This window comes from Salvelinus alpinus, chromosome 33 (assembly GCF_045679555.1).
Source record: "Salvelinus alpinus chromosome 33, SLU_Salpinus.1, whole genome shotgun sequence".
Classification (NCBI taxonomy): domain Eukaryota; kingdom Metazoa; phylum Chordata; class Actinopteri; order Salmoniformes; family Salmonidae; genus Salvelinus; species Salvelinus alpinus.
This window is the reverse complement of record NC_092118.1, coordinates 24784124-24798782: the sequence shown is the minus strand read 5'-3', so window position 1 is coordinate 24798782 and position 14659 is coordinate 24784124. Positions and strand designations below refer to the sequence as shown.

Below are 14659 nucleotides of genomic sequence, written 5' to 3'. Positions count from 1 at the left end.
TCTCAGCTCCATTGGCTGATGTCTGAGTGACGTAACTCTTGGCGGCTGTCTCAGAAAGGAGAGGTGTAATAAAATATCAAGCGGAAACATCAATGAGTAGTGTATATACAATGTAAGCTTGCCTTTATTATAAAAAGAAACGTCTAAGGAGTAAGATATTTTTTTCTAAGAGTGCATGCTTTCACTGATATATCAGTGATGGGCCCTATTGAAAAAATATATACATACAATTTCATATAGTTTGTTATAAAAATATTTTAGAATGTCTAACCGTAGAGAAATGTAATAGACTGCTTGTTTAATTTTCGAACAAGTCGTTCTCAGTAGGCTATTCGACGTTCAGATGACTTTTTTTACATTTTTAATTTTTAAACATTTTTAGATATGATTTTAGGTTCATATCAGAATGATTGGATGAGTCGCTTTTCAGATGTTCATTAGCCTGTTGGAGGGAGTTATAAAACAGACTATATAGAAGAAGCCAGTCAGGTAAGAGGAATACATTGATTTGTGGAATGATCACCAATGATATTTGCAATTGACGTAGAGCATGTTAAATGTGTTATTGTGTAATAACAATACAATAATACAATCAGCCTAACTTTTAATCATATTATATCATCATAATCATTAGCACAACCATGTAGATGTAGACCTATAATCACTATCATACCTATTCATCATACTACACATCTTACTTATAATGTTATAGATGTGGTAATTATATTGGTATATTTTGTTTAATTTATTTGTTTAGGCCTAAATATTTATATGTATTTTATTATTAATTTATTACCATGAATGTTATGGTATTGGGCCTAATATTGCAGGCTATGGTAGGCAGTAGGCTAATAAGCCATATTGAAAAAAAGGCAATTCGTCCACTCCTTATCATGTTATGAACTATTTATCTTAAAAGTATATGGAACATATTCATGAAAACAGTTATATAAAGCACATTGTATAAGGATGACAGTACTTTAGGGCTGATCCAAATATTTATTCTCAATGATCTATTGAACATGAACTCTTCCACAACTAATTTAAGGACACAAGCTTAATCACTTTGGGCCCACAATAATTTCAAAAGTAAATGTACCATCAGTGTCTAATCTGTTTCCAGTGGTATTCATTTTTATATTTTATTATTAGCAAACATCAACATTTCTTCTTTAAATACTTGTTCCATAAATTAATTAACAGGAAACTGTTAAGCATTGGTTATTAAGTCATAAACCCTTTGGCAATCTTTCCTTTAGGCCTACTCATTGCAACAGATTTCGATAGCGTGCAAAGGTGTAGCCTATCCCAAGCGGGAGAACTTACAGCCCCGAAGTACTTTTAATCAAGAGACTCGTCTTTGACAGTTTGATACATCTCACTCAACCAACCTGTCAACAGTATAACGGTGGTGCATATAAGGACAATGGGAAGACGTGTGCGTCTTATTAACTTATAGGAAACAAATGTAGCCTACTTATCAAGTGTGTCATGGAGGATAAAACATTCGATTGAGATAAGAGACTATATTGTCTTGTCTGCTTGTGTAAGCTATCCAAAGTGTTTGACTTCGGATCCCTGTTGTGTTAATCAATATCCCAATTGGAACTTACTCAAAGGTAAGTTATATGTATTAAAACCTAGAATAGAGTCTTCTAGACCTCACCATCTACAACACACCATTCTGAGCGGGGTCTGTTTTGAAACAAGTCGTGATAAAAACTGGCAAATGCCATCGCGTGCGTGTACCTGTTAGCAGTCAAGTTAAAGATTGGCCAAGTTGCGTGAGAGCGTTTTGGCCAAGCCCTCGCCTCCCCCAGCCCTTGGTTGAGGATGCTGGGGTGTGGGGGTGGGGGAGTATTCTGTCAGCACTGCAGGGGTGAAAGGGTGAATGAGTTCATTACCCTTACAGTCTCTCTTCTTTTAGGAAATGTACATCCTATTCCAGATAGCCCACTGACAGTGAATATATATCGACTCTGCACAGCAATACGAGGGATTTCCAACATAGTTGGACCATGGACTGAAACAGCGGTAATGAGCCTATCGACTCAGAATGAAATTATATTATTTCAACAACGTATTTTGGATGCATATAAGCTTTTCCTGTTAACCAGCATCATATTAGCCTGGCTGTTAGCCTATATGCTTTGATTGATAAACATAACTTGTTGCTGAGAAATCTCACTCGACAAATTCCTAACTTAATATCCACATGCATAATTAGACATTTAACCAAATCTCCTATCAATGCAGGATTTACGCGCAGACATGCGTTTTTATGCACGCATATCTCTATCATTCGGGCCACAATGGCCTGTCCATATACAAATAAACACGCTGAAATGGTTTACTATTGGTTTGTAGGCATAGGCCATAGAAAAGGCATGGATGTTTAATTAAGTTTTTATTGAAGACAGTTATGGTTAATTAGGCTATATTTTAAGCATTCGCTTATCTCTTTATTGTTTTATTTAAGTTGTTCTCTATATCATAATTTTCATAATGTAAATGGATTTATATTAATTGGCTTTTGTCTACTTGACAATATGCCTCTATTTTTTTTGTCTTGTATTTCAACTTCCAAGACCTAATGTGTTATACATTCGGTTCGGGGTTAAATGTAGGACTGTATCATTCACAATGGGTTAACTTTATTGTTCAATTTAAATAATTAGCATAATTCAACTTGAATATGTCTCAAGACATTTAAGTGCAGATTTCAGTGTATACATGTGTGGCTATTAGAGATGTGTGGCTATTAGTTTCCTAATTAGTTAAACATTTGGATGATCATTCCTGGAATCCTGGATTACAACTAGTAGGCAACCCAAAATGTGCAGGCTTTTGAGGAAAGTGAAGTGTAGTGTAACTCCAAAGCCAAGTTAAAAGACACCAACGTGTAATTTAAATTCTGAAAAACAATAGGCTAATTTTCCACTGTTTGAGGCACATGAACATTATTGAGAGACGCTCTAAATCGCTTATTTTTTTCTCCTCCGAGATAGGCCTACACACCGTATTATTGCCATGCTCAATATGATGGATAATGCCATTCGCTGGGCTTTCGCCCACTCGCCGCACGTGCACCTAAGCGCTGCGTCCCTGCTCCTGCAGTTCGCGTGAGAAAGCGGAGCTCCGGCATGGAGGGGTGGGCTTGGTCTTCGGGACAATCCTAAATCTGCTTGGTCAGTCAAGCGAAGGCAGCAGCACCTGGAAAGACACTAGGGTCACGGAGGTGCACATTTTCGCGCGCTATAGCTTCTGTAAATGCGAGGATCTTGGCCTTTGGAGTCATGCGATCTACAACTCAGGCTTCACGCAGGCATGCAACTGGCTGGCTGAAGTCAACTGCTTAAATCCACCAAATACCAATTGACCTCCATAACCTTCACGTACGAACTTGGAAAACATGTTATGCCATTTCAAAGAGCTGTTTAAAAACAAAGTCACGTTCTCCAAATGAGACTGTTCACTGGTACAGCATGACACAGTCAAAGTCTGATTTATTAAGCATACACATGAAGTATATAATCACACTAAGCATTACGCACAGCGTTGTGAGAGGAGAGGGAGACGATAGCGCGAGAGGCCATGGGACGGACATTCCATACAAGTCCAGCATTTAACGTAAACATCAGGATCACACCCGTTTGAAATAGGCTTCTGTTCATATGGCTATGGCTAACACGCCACTCCCTGCTCAGCATTAGTGACTTGATCAATGACCTCCAACAATTGGTATGACCTCTTATTGCCACGCAGGTTCGGTTATCTAACAATCCCCTTTGCAATTACATGGGAGTAAATTCAGATCAAATCAAATTTTATTGGTCACATACACATATTTATGTTATTGCGGTTGTAGCGAAATGCTTGTGTTCCTAGCTTCAACAGTGCAGTAGTATCTAACAGTTAACAACAATACACACAAATCTAAAAGTAAAATAATGGAATTAAGAAATATATAAATATTAGATCAAGCAATGTCGGAGTGGCATTGACTAAAATACAGTAGAATATAATACAGTATATCCTGTACATATGAGATGAGTAAAGCAGTATGTAAACATTATTAAAGTGACTAGTGTTCTATTATTAAAGTGGCCAGTGATTCCAAGTCTATAGGGCAGCCATTGAGGACAATAACGTGACAAATATCAATAGGAAATGTTCAAGTAGTCTGTTATTTAGTCACGTTAGGGTCACACACATACATCCATGATGTCCATTTACAGAGCTCACATCATAACCAAAACACTGTTTAGCCCACAGCAAATTGAAATTCCCTTGAAGAATCTCCCTTTCTGAGTAATGACTGTAAAGGCAGCTGAAGTCTTCAGTCCTTTGGCACGCAACAACCAAACACCTGTCACACACCTTCAAACCAGGTATGTGTGTGTGAGTGTGAGGGAATTTTTCGTGAGTGGGTTTGCATGTGTGTGAGGGCGTGTGGTTGTGTGTGAATGTTATGGAGGAGGTCAACTAACCCCTGTACACAGACTGGTAGTTAGAGCAATTAACCACTCAGGTGACAGGTCAGATTGGTGCACTCATCTCTCAGTCTTTTATTCTAGTCTGTAAACACCAGACAGAACAGTCTGTGCTACCAGAGGTTTGGAAGTGTCTTCTTTGAACTCTCAGCAAAATAAAACATGCATGAACAGAGACAGGAGGGGAGAGAGAGACAATATCACCATTGTTCATACACATAATGCCAAAGCACACAACACTTATTTATTAACATGTTATTACTGTGTTTTATTATCATGTTATTACTGTGTTATTACCACTTTTGTTATTACCAATTCTATGGAGTAACGTAAACCCCTAGGGCAGTACTTGTTACCCTGAAAAAGCTAATGACACCTCCTACTATGCAGATGTTTTAGGTTTTAGGGATGATCATCTGAGAGGGTTTGCCTCCGTCCTTTCTTTTGACTTGAAGACGGCCCAAACTCTAAGAAGGAAGAATGTGGGAAGAATGTGTAGTTATTTTTAAGTGCGGGGAGCGATGCATCGATCAGTGGGAAATCAGCCGTGTGGCTGAGTTGCCGTAGAGTTGGTAGAGCACGGTACTTGCAAAGCAAGGGTTGTGGGTTCGATTCCCATGGGGACCAACACCAAAAATAAAAAACGGGTACAAAAAAATATATGCACTCACTACTGTAAGTCACTCTGGATAAACTAGGACAACCATCTCAGTAACAGGTGCAGTAAGTACAAATACTAACAGATTGGATTAGTTTATAAAATGTATGTTATTTATCTTTGTGTAGCATAAGTTTAATCAACCAATCAATGTGCATGCTAAAATACAGACATTGAAACAAACAATTCTGAAAATCAACTTGCAATAGAGCATGCTGGGAAATATGATAATGATGGGTGTGTTTTTGAGTGTTTTACTCCACACAGATAAACATGACAATCACACTCAACTCTGTTTATTAATACCAACACAGGGTTCTTTTACACTACTGAGCGTTGAATGTAACTCCTGAATCAACACTAGACATTTTACACTGAAAAATCAACACTAGGTAAAACTGGCCAATTTGCTGTGTACCATACTATACATTGCTGGTTCACTCATACTCCCTTCTATTCTCCTACTTTCTGCTCAATAAATTCACAGAAAATACTAATTTGAAAAACAGAAATCATGGCAAAGATATCAACTATGTCAGTACTGTATATGTAAAATGATTAAGGGAATACCAGATACAGTACATGCATAAATATTCCCATATACAGTTACAAGTATTCTCACAGCTATCTTTTAAAACTTAGCTGATTACTCAAACTCCTGATGTTGAAGATTAAAAACTGGTTTACGTTACTCCAAACATTATTGCTCAGGCACAATTTAAAATAATGAAAAAATACAATAAAATAGCTTCTACAGATTCAGAAGGGTTCTATGTAGAACCCTTCTTGCCTTCCAAAGAATCATCAAAGAACCCTTTCTTCCAAAATCGGCTCTTAGGATGAAAAGGGTTCTAGGTTTAACTCTTTGCCTAACAAAGAACCCTTGTCTTCCAAAAAGGGTTCATTCTTCAGATGTAAAAGGTTCTTGGTAGAACGCTATCCATCTACAAAGAACCCATTTGGAACCTTTTTTTCTACGAATGTAGGCCATGACACTACTCATGAATGTGTGACTGTGACCTCATACAAACCCCCTCTGGCTTGAGTAAGTCAACACGCAATCACTTACTTTATACACAAACTGTAATTGAGCAACATTCTGCCTCGCTCGCTCCCGCGGCCGGCTCGAAGTGCACAACCAGGCATGCAGGGTTTAGGAACAGGGAGAGGAGGGGGCAGGTCCCCATATTGTATCGCCTTCCCCTCACGGATTGGAGTGAATACCACATTAGTAACTGAGCTAACAGTCCTTGTCTCTCTCTGTCCTTATGCAAGCCAAAGTTCAAAATACTCACCGGGAAAAACAATAGTTGCGTGCGGAAATATCTCGGTCATCCATCTTTCTGTCACGCACGAAGCTGCCATGCGCTTTTTTACGCTGACTCAAACTGTGGGAGCGAAACAAATAAAGAGGACATATCATAAAGGAAAATATGAAATGCGTGTACAAAGACAGACATACAACCACATAGTGAAAGAAGATATGGATATGCTTGACACGCAACACGAGCCATGAGACAAATGAACCTCGTCTGCCCCCCTCCAATTCTCTCAGCGGGCTTTGCAGGCTACGGAGCGGATTGACAGCACATTTACGGGTTAATCATTGTGCCACAGACCCGGCATTGCGTGCAGACTGTGTTTGCTCTGGCTGTGCCAAAGGTCGCGAGGTTGTGTACAGAGAGAGCAGGGGAGGCATCAGCCAACCTCGCGGGTCACCCCTTTGATCAAAACAGTCACCGACCATTTTTTGGCAAGCACGCTACTGTTGTGTAAATAGAACAGTTTGCAGAGATTGGCCAGACTCAAATATGGATTTCCTCTATAGAAACCAGTGCATTATAATGCATATTCCCATCAGTGTTTGGCCATAAAAGAAACGGACATTAAATATTTACCAAAAAATCGTAAGATATTGAAGTAGGCCTACAGAAAGATCTCCCTACATTCTTCAATTGTGTTTAATTGTGTTTTTTGTATAAATAGCAAATAAAAAGGCATATTTCTAAACAAATAGATTAACTAATATTAGAAGCACAAATGCTCAATATGCCTAATATTTGTAGTATTAGGCCTACACTTTAAGTGTTAATATTTGTCAAGGTCTGTGCCATGTGCAGATTTACTCTCACAAAAAATGTACTAAATTACCTAGAATAATTTCAACATTCTTGCTTTGCCAAAAGAGTGATACTACCGAGACAGCATGGTCAAAACAATCTCTTGTCTGAGTTGTTTCATCTTGTGTGCATTCTGTTAGTCTGTGGGACGGTGTGTGGAAGAGAGAGTGTTGTGTTGTGGCCAGGCATCTATCTGCACCATGCAGTGTTTTTCTTGGACAGCACAGAAGACTTATCCCCAGGGCCATGTTGAGTAATGGACTGAACCCGGTTCAAGCATAACAATACCTTTCACCCTACTGAGACAGGATGTCTGACACCACTGGCTACTGAGTGGGTGGATGTGTGCGAGCAGTGAGCAGCCTACACACTCACACACGTGTGTTATCACTACTATGACTGTTTGGGGGGTTGACTCGCAATGTTGTTGTAGATTCATCTCTGCACCCACAACCAAATAAGTCACAAGAGACTAGGTCTAGCTCTACTTGTCAAAGGGATCAATCAGTAATAATGTGTGCTATGGAACATTTCCTATAGCAAGAGTCAGCGGTATCAAAGTGACTAAGTCCATCATCAAGGCCAGTCTTCTGAGTCATTGCATGTGGTTTAATAGTATTGTGTATTGTGTCAGAACCCCTGACATCCGTTATACTGTGGCTGGGGCTGCAGCTTTCCTCTATGGGTCCCCCAACACCAGCTCTGAGGATGTGGCCCCAGGGTGAGCAGCTATAGATTGCAGTAACGTTAGATATAGGAGGAGTCCTGACAATAGTCCTGACTGTTATCATCAGCAATATGAGTTTATTGTTTTGCTGATTATTTTCTCACCTCACACAAGCATTTTGTGATAGTTTTTCACTGCTTTCCAGTTACCGCTTGTGAAATTCAACACTCATTTTGCCCCTCACTCACACCTCTCGGTTTCATATGTTTCTGATCCAAAGTTTTCTCATAACCGCTGTGGTTTGTGGTCCTTCGCCCGGCTTACTCTGTTTAACTTGTTGTGAACAAACAAGGTACAACAGCACGCAATATGTTTATAGGTTCAGCTTTAGCATTCATTGAACTTAAATTAAATTTACATTTACCATTGTAACCCATGTAATTGTGACACACACACATCATGACATCACATTTTCTTTTCCACATTTAGCCTTTGTAGGAGGTGCAATGTGGGAGATCTGTGTGTGAGGATGTAAGAGGGAAATGAACTGAAAAGGTAAATATCTTCTTTGCGTGAGGAGGCCTGGTCTCTCAGGTACTACCCACCATATGTAGTGCTGAAAGTCATTGTGTGCCAAGGCTTTATCTTTTAATCAGTTGTGTTCACCACCAGTTAATCATTTGTGCATGCCAAGACTTAGAAACATTGGATTCATTACACGCAGAGGGAAAATTGAAGCTTAATGACCTGATAGGTGCTAATGCTGTGTGTGATTACAAAACTGCACAGGTCCGGACAATCATGTGGTTTACTTGGGAAGGGTTTTCTTTGACAATATTCCTGATCTCAACTGATCACGTGCATGTTGGGTTGACACTTTCTTTATATCTTTCTGTGTATGCTCAGATTATTTTTTTTTGCATAATTGTGTAGGAGAAAAAAAGATTGGGAGAGAGACAGAGAGAGAGATAAAGACAGAGAGAGTGTGTGAGAGAGAGTGATATTGACTGCAGTGCAGTCGCTGTCCTGCCTGTGCTGTGTGAAGGAGAAGCTATAATCCGGTGGCCTGTGAGCCTCTACCGCCCCACACAGCAGGAGATTAAAGATGCTGACTGTGATAAGGAACCACCAAGGAGACACAGCACCGCGGGTCACGACCTCTGAGGGCACCATGCCACAAGGCCAATGGTACACATGGCGATGGAGCAATACCCAGCCTTTACTGAGTGTTTGTGTGTGTGTGTTCCTGTGTGTGTGTTTATGTATGGTAGCTGATGTAGGTATGTGTATGCGTGTGAGAGGAAGGGAGTGACAGTCAGAAAGTGGTAAACATATAGACTCTCCCTGCTTTGGTGTGCTTGTGTATGCCCATGGGTGTTACCTGTCCTGAATAAACAACTGTCCCCGCAGGGCCCTGGTGTTCCCCATCCACCCACCCCACCTCAGCTCTCTGACTCAGGGGCTACAAGGCAAGCATCCCAAACAGAAAAACAACCTCCACCTCCTCCTCCTCCAGTAGCTTATACAGTAACATATACAGGGAGGCAACGTTATGTTTGTCTGTCTAACTAACTGCTTGGCACCATCCCCTCACTTTACCCCCTGCAGGCCTCCTGCTCCTGAGAGGAGATGAATACACTCAGTCAAACCAGTGTTCTCTGTCCTGGCCCTGTATCAACCCGCTGAAGAATGGCAGCAAATCAGTAGTTTGATTATATAAAGTAAAAGTAAGTATTGTTGTTATGTTTAGTTAGTTAACGACTGACTGAGGGATGGGCCGTATGGAGGAACATGATAGGTGCAGGGCAGAGCGTACCCCTTTATAATGGTTACAGGGCAGAGTAAACCCCCTTTAACTACACTGTAGTATATATATGTGATTAGGTATCTATTGTGATGGAGTAGAAAGCCCCTGGACTCTCAGTTCTCAGATGTTGCCTTCCAGTGTCCCATCAAACTGGGCTACAAATCAATCTGCCAACAGCCCTATTACTTTGCCTGTCAGGTGTGAACAGTTTATTCCCATTTGATTCTCAGCCAGCTCCCAACCGCCACCTACCAAATAAAAGCAGCTGTAATTATAACACTTGCAAAAAAATAAATGCCCATGTGCTACTGTTCAGCCTCAGCTTGCCTGGGGATACTGTGACATTTGTTTTTGCTTTCTTCTCTCTCTCTCTTCCCACCCTCTCTCCCTTTACCCCCCCCTCTCTCTCCAGCCACAGGAGGGGCATGCATGGTACGTAGGTACGTAGTAGTGTTAAATCCTGCATGCAGGACAAGATGGTACAGGAGTTATGGGCAGGAAATATCAGAGTGGCATGCACAGACATACCCCTCTCTGTTCTCAGTGTTCTCTGCTTGTTTTCGCTTTTGTCAGATTTTATGAGGGTTGCAAGATTGGAGTAAAAAGCTGATTTGGCTGTTTTTTTTGTGGTATTGATGAAGGTATTTGTTTGGGGAATGGGGATACATTTTCATGATGGGAAATGAATTAATGAATATATGTGTGGAAACAGAAGACCTGCAAAAATTCCCTGGTGCAACTGTATGCTATTTGCAACTATAACGAGTCTGGACTATGATCAATTAACCCATATCAATGCAGTTAAACAGGTTAATGTAAAATAATGAATTATGTTGCCTTACACTTATGGCACTTCCAATGCCGTTTCATGATGATTATTACGGTCGTGTCAATCATGTTATATACTTAGGCTATTGTAACACGACATATGCCAGCATTGTAGGCCCTACTGTCTCTGCCCAGAGGCCTACTTTCATGGCAACAGCTGTTAGAGCTCACTTTGCCACGTATGAGCGCTGGTTAGAGCCTGTTGCAGATTTCACTCTCTTCCGCTGTGTTGGTGGCAGCGTTGGAATCACATCCAGCTCACATCTAGTTATGTGATCTAGCGGTGGGAAGCATTCTGTTTTTCAACATTGTGTTGGGTGTAATTACATTGATATATCTAGTGAACAATGAATAAGCAGCAATGGGCGTGACGGATAGAAGTAGTCACTACAGGTGTGATCAAGCCTTACATCAAAGTTGCCTGAAGCTGAATGATAAGTGCTCTGCCCTGACCAGTTATTCAGAAGAACATCCTCTGTGACTGTCTAATTTACCAGTGTGGACCCAAAACAAACACATTCTACACATTTACAAATGACCTGTTTAAAGTGTTATTACAACCATGGTGTTCTGTTGTTACTGAAGCATATACATCTAATAACCTGACAATGATCCACATCATATGGGTAGACAAATAATGTAAGTGTGTTATCCTTTTTTTAGGATGCAAACCAATAATATGAATCACTGTTGATCCATCCTGTTCTGATCTAATGAGATGGATATAAGATTTTCTAGGCCTAGAATCGAGACCTTTTCCAGTCATGAAGGACAAAGCTAGGCCCCTCTTGGTTCTCATTGGCGAAGACTGAAGTCAAGTTAGGGCAGTGGTGGAAAAAGTACCCATTTTTCATACTTGAGTAAAAGTAAAGATACCTTCATAGAAAATGACTCAAGTAAAAGTGAAAGTCACCCAGTAAAATACTACTTGAGTAAAAGTCTAAAAGTATTTGGTTTTAAATATACCTAAGTATAAAAAGTAAATGCAATTGCTAAAATATACTTGAGTAAAAGTATAAATTATTTAAAATTCCTTATATTAATGTAACGTCTGCTTCCAACTCACACTCTCAAACACGTAGATCCCCTGAACGCAGCTCACTTTCCAGCCCACTTTCCAGCTCACACTCTCAAACACATAGATCCCCTGAACGCAGCTCACTCAATTTTTGCATAATCACCTGTATGTCATTATCACACACTATTTAGTTTAGTTCTTTGCACCCCGTCATTGTGAGGTATTGTTTGTTTTGTGACACACTTATATTCGGAGATCTGTTTTTCCCATAATTTAATCCTCCCGTGTATGATAGTTTTTGCCTGCCTCACTAACGATGCCTTTTGCCTATTCCCTGCCTGTACCTTAGCCTATCGGATTTCCTGTTATCTATTGCCTGATCACCCGGACAACGTTACTAGCCCTTTCCCTGCCTGTACTGTTGCCTTTTTGGACCCCCTGTGTATGGCTTTCTGCCTGCCCCTGGACCCAGCTACCTGCCTCCTCCTATGGTCCTTTACAAATAAACACCTACTGCGCCCTGCGCTTGAAACCAGCTCTCTGTCTCCCATCGTGTTCATTACAATTAAGCTAACCAGACGGCACAATTTTTTATTTAACATTTACGGATAGCCAGGGGCATACTCCAACACTCAGACATAATTTACAAACTAAGCATTTGTGTTTCGTGAGTCCACCAAATAAGAGGCTATAGGGATGACCAGGGATGTTATCTTGATTAGTGCGTGAATTGGACAATTTTCCTGTCTTGCTAAGCATTCAAAATGTAAGGAGTACTTTTGGGTGTCAGAGAAAATGTTTGGAGTAAAAAGTACATAATTTTCTTTAGGAATGTAGTAAAGTGAAAGTGAAAGTCAAAAATATAAATAGTAAAGTACAGATACCCCAAAAAACTACTTAAGTAGTACTTTAAAGTATTTTTACTTAACTGAGTTAGGCGTTATATGTCAGACTCTCTTATTCCACTTTGCCCAACATGTTATACACCAGAGGTTGTAAATATACTATTTTTAAAGTGATATAACTAGTATCATTATTACAGTGCCTTAAATAAGCAAACACGTTTGGTGTTCGCCAAAGGCATGTGGGAGACTGCCCAAACATATGGAAGAAGGTACTCTGGTCAGATGAGACTAAAATTGAGCCTTTTGGCCATCAAGGAAAATTATAGTTCTGGCCCAAACCCAACACCTCTCATCACCCCGAGAACACCATCATGCCATTTTTCATCGGCAGGGAATGGGAAACTAGTCAGAATTGAGGGAATGATGGATGGCACTAAATACAGGGACATTCTTGAGGGGAAACCTGTTTCAGTCTTCCAAGATTGGAGATTGGGATAGAGGTTCACCTTCCAGCAGGACAATGACCCTAAGCATACTGCTAAAGCAACAGTCTAATGATTTAAGGGGAAACATTTAAATGTCTTGGAATGGCCTAGTCTAAGCCCAGACCTCAATCCAATTGAGAATCTGTAGTATGATTTAAAGATTGCTGTACACCAGCGGAACCCATCCAACTTGAAGGAGCTGGAGCAGTTTTGCCTTGAAGAATGGGCAAAAATCCCAGTGGCTAGATGTGCCAAGCTTTTAGAGACATACCCCGAGAGACTTGCAGCTGTAATTGCTGCAAAAGGTGTCTCTACAAAGTATTGACTTTGGGGGGGGTGAATAGTTATGCACGCTCAAGTTTTCTGTTTTTGTCGTATTTCTTGTTTGTTTCACAATAAAACATATCTTCAAAGTGGTAGGTATGTTGTGTAAATCAAATGATACAACCCCCCCAAAAAATAAATTTTAATTCCAGGTTGTTATGCAACAAAATAGGAAAAATGCCACGGGGGTGAATACTTTCGCAAGCCACTGTATAGGGCTGTGAAACCCATAGCCGAATGGCCTCAGACTGACCATTTCTCACTGGAAATTCCTGCTGACATTGGACAGCCCTGTCCATTTATTTATAGTAGTGTGTTGATTAATTATTGCTTTCTTCAGTGGAAATACAGAATATGTATAAAATAAAATTCAAAATATACCAAAGCTAAATCAAGCAGAGATTTATGACTATTTAATCATGTTAATCATTACTGAAACATGCAAACTGCAAACATTTAACCAGTTAAAGATAATGAATACAGGCTGAATCCCATCCGGCTGTGATTGGGAGTCCCATAGGGTGCCGCACAATTGGCCCAGCATCGTCCAGATTTGGCCGGGGTAGGCCGTCATTGTAATTAAGAATTTTTCTTAACTGACTTGCCTAGTTAAATAAAAAAACATGACAACTATGTACAAATATGTTATTAAAAATAATTAATACAAAAGTCAAGAGTTTGCTACAACATCAGTACAAACAAAGTGAGTGTGTGTATATGTGTGTAGGTGTTTGTGTGTGTATATTATGGTGTGTATTATAATTTCCCATCATAAAAATGTATCCCCGTTCCCTAATAAAATACCTTCATTGTACCACAAAAAAACAAACTGTCAACCCTCATAAAATTAGAAATAGCCTTGTATGAAATGCATTATGAAAGAAAATTGGGTAATGTAGGCTCCACGAAATTTGAAATGCATTATGAAGAAAATCGTGTAGGCCTACTGTTGCCAACACGAAAAAAGGTCCTCTCTGACTACTAGTTCACCAGCATCCCAAAGTATTAAGCGAAAACAAGAATATAAAATAGCATTGGCATTAATAAAACAAAAAAACAACTTGTAGCTACTATTATATTTTGATTATTACGTTGACAACCTGGTTGATTAACAATATTGGGTTGTTAACATGTTTTTTTAAAATATATACAGTGGGGAGAACAAGTATTTGATACACTGCCGATTTTGCAGGTTTTCCTACTTACAAAGCATGTAGAGGTCTGTAATTTTTATCATAGGTACACTTCAACTGTGAGAGACGGAATCTAAAACAAAAATCCAGAAAATCACATTGTATGATTTTTAAATAATTAATTTGCATTTTATTGCATGACATAAGTATTTGATCACCTACCAACCAGTAAGAATTCCGGCTCTCACAGACCTGTTAGTTTTTCTTTAAGAAGCCCTCCT

The 14659-nt window shown here is 39.8% G+C and overlaps 1 long non-coding RNA gene across 3 annotated transcripts; it reads left to right on the top strand.

The window, feature by feature from the left end:
- Positions 1-100: 100 nt before the first annotated feature.
- LOC139563344 (uncharacterized) lies at positions 101-14329 on the top strand. Of its 3 annotated transcripts, XR_011672539.1 has the most exons (7): positions 1926-2034; positions 4269-4391; positions 8428-8493; positions 9349-9407; positions 9547-9665; positions 10158-10185; positions 11941-14329. It is a non-coding gene; the product is annotated as an uncharacterized lncRNA (long non-coding RNA). The 3 variants fall into 3 exon arrangements; XR_011672538.1 differs by lacking the exons at positions 1926-2034; positions 11941-14329 and adding an exon at positions 101-489 and having other exon boundaries at positions 10158-11133; XR_011672537.1 differs by lacking the exon at positions 11941-14329 and having other exon boundaries at positions 10158-11133.
- The last annotated feature ends 330 nt before the right edge of the window (positions 14330-14659 follow it).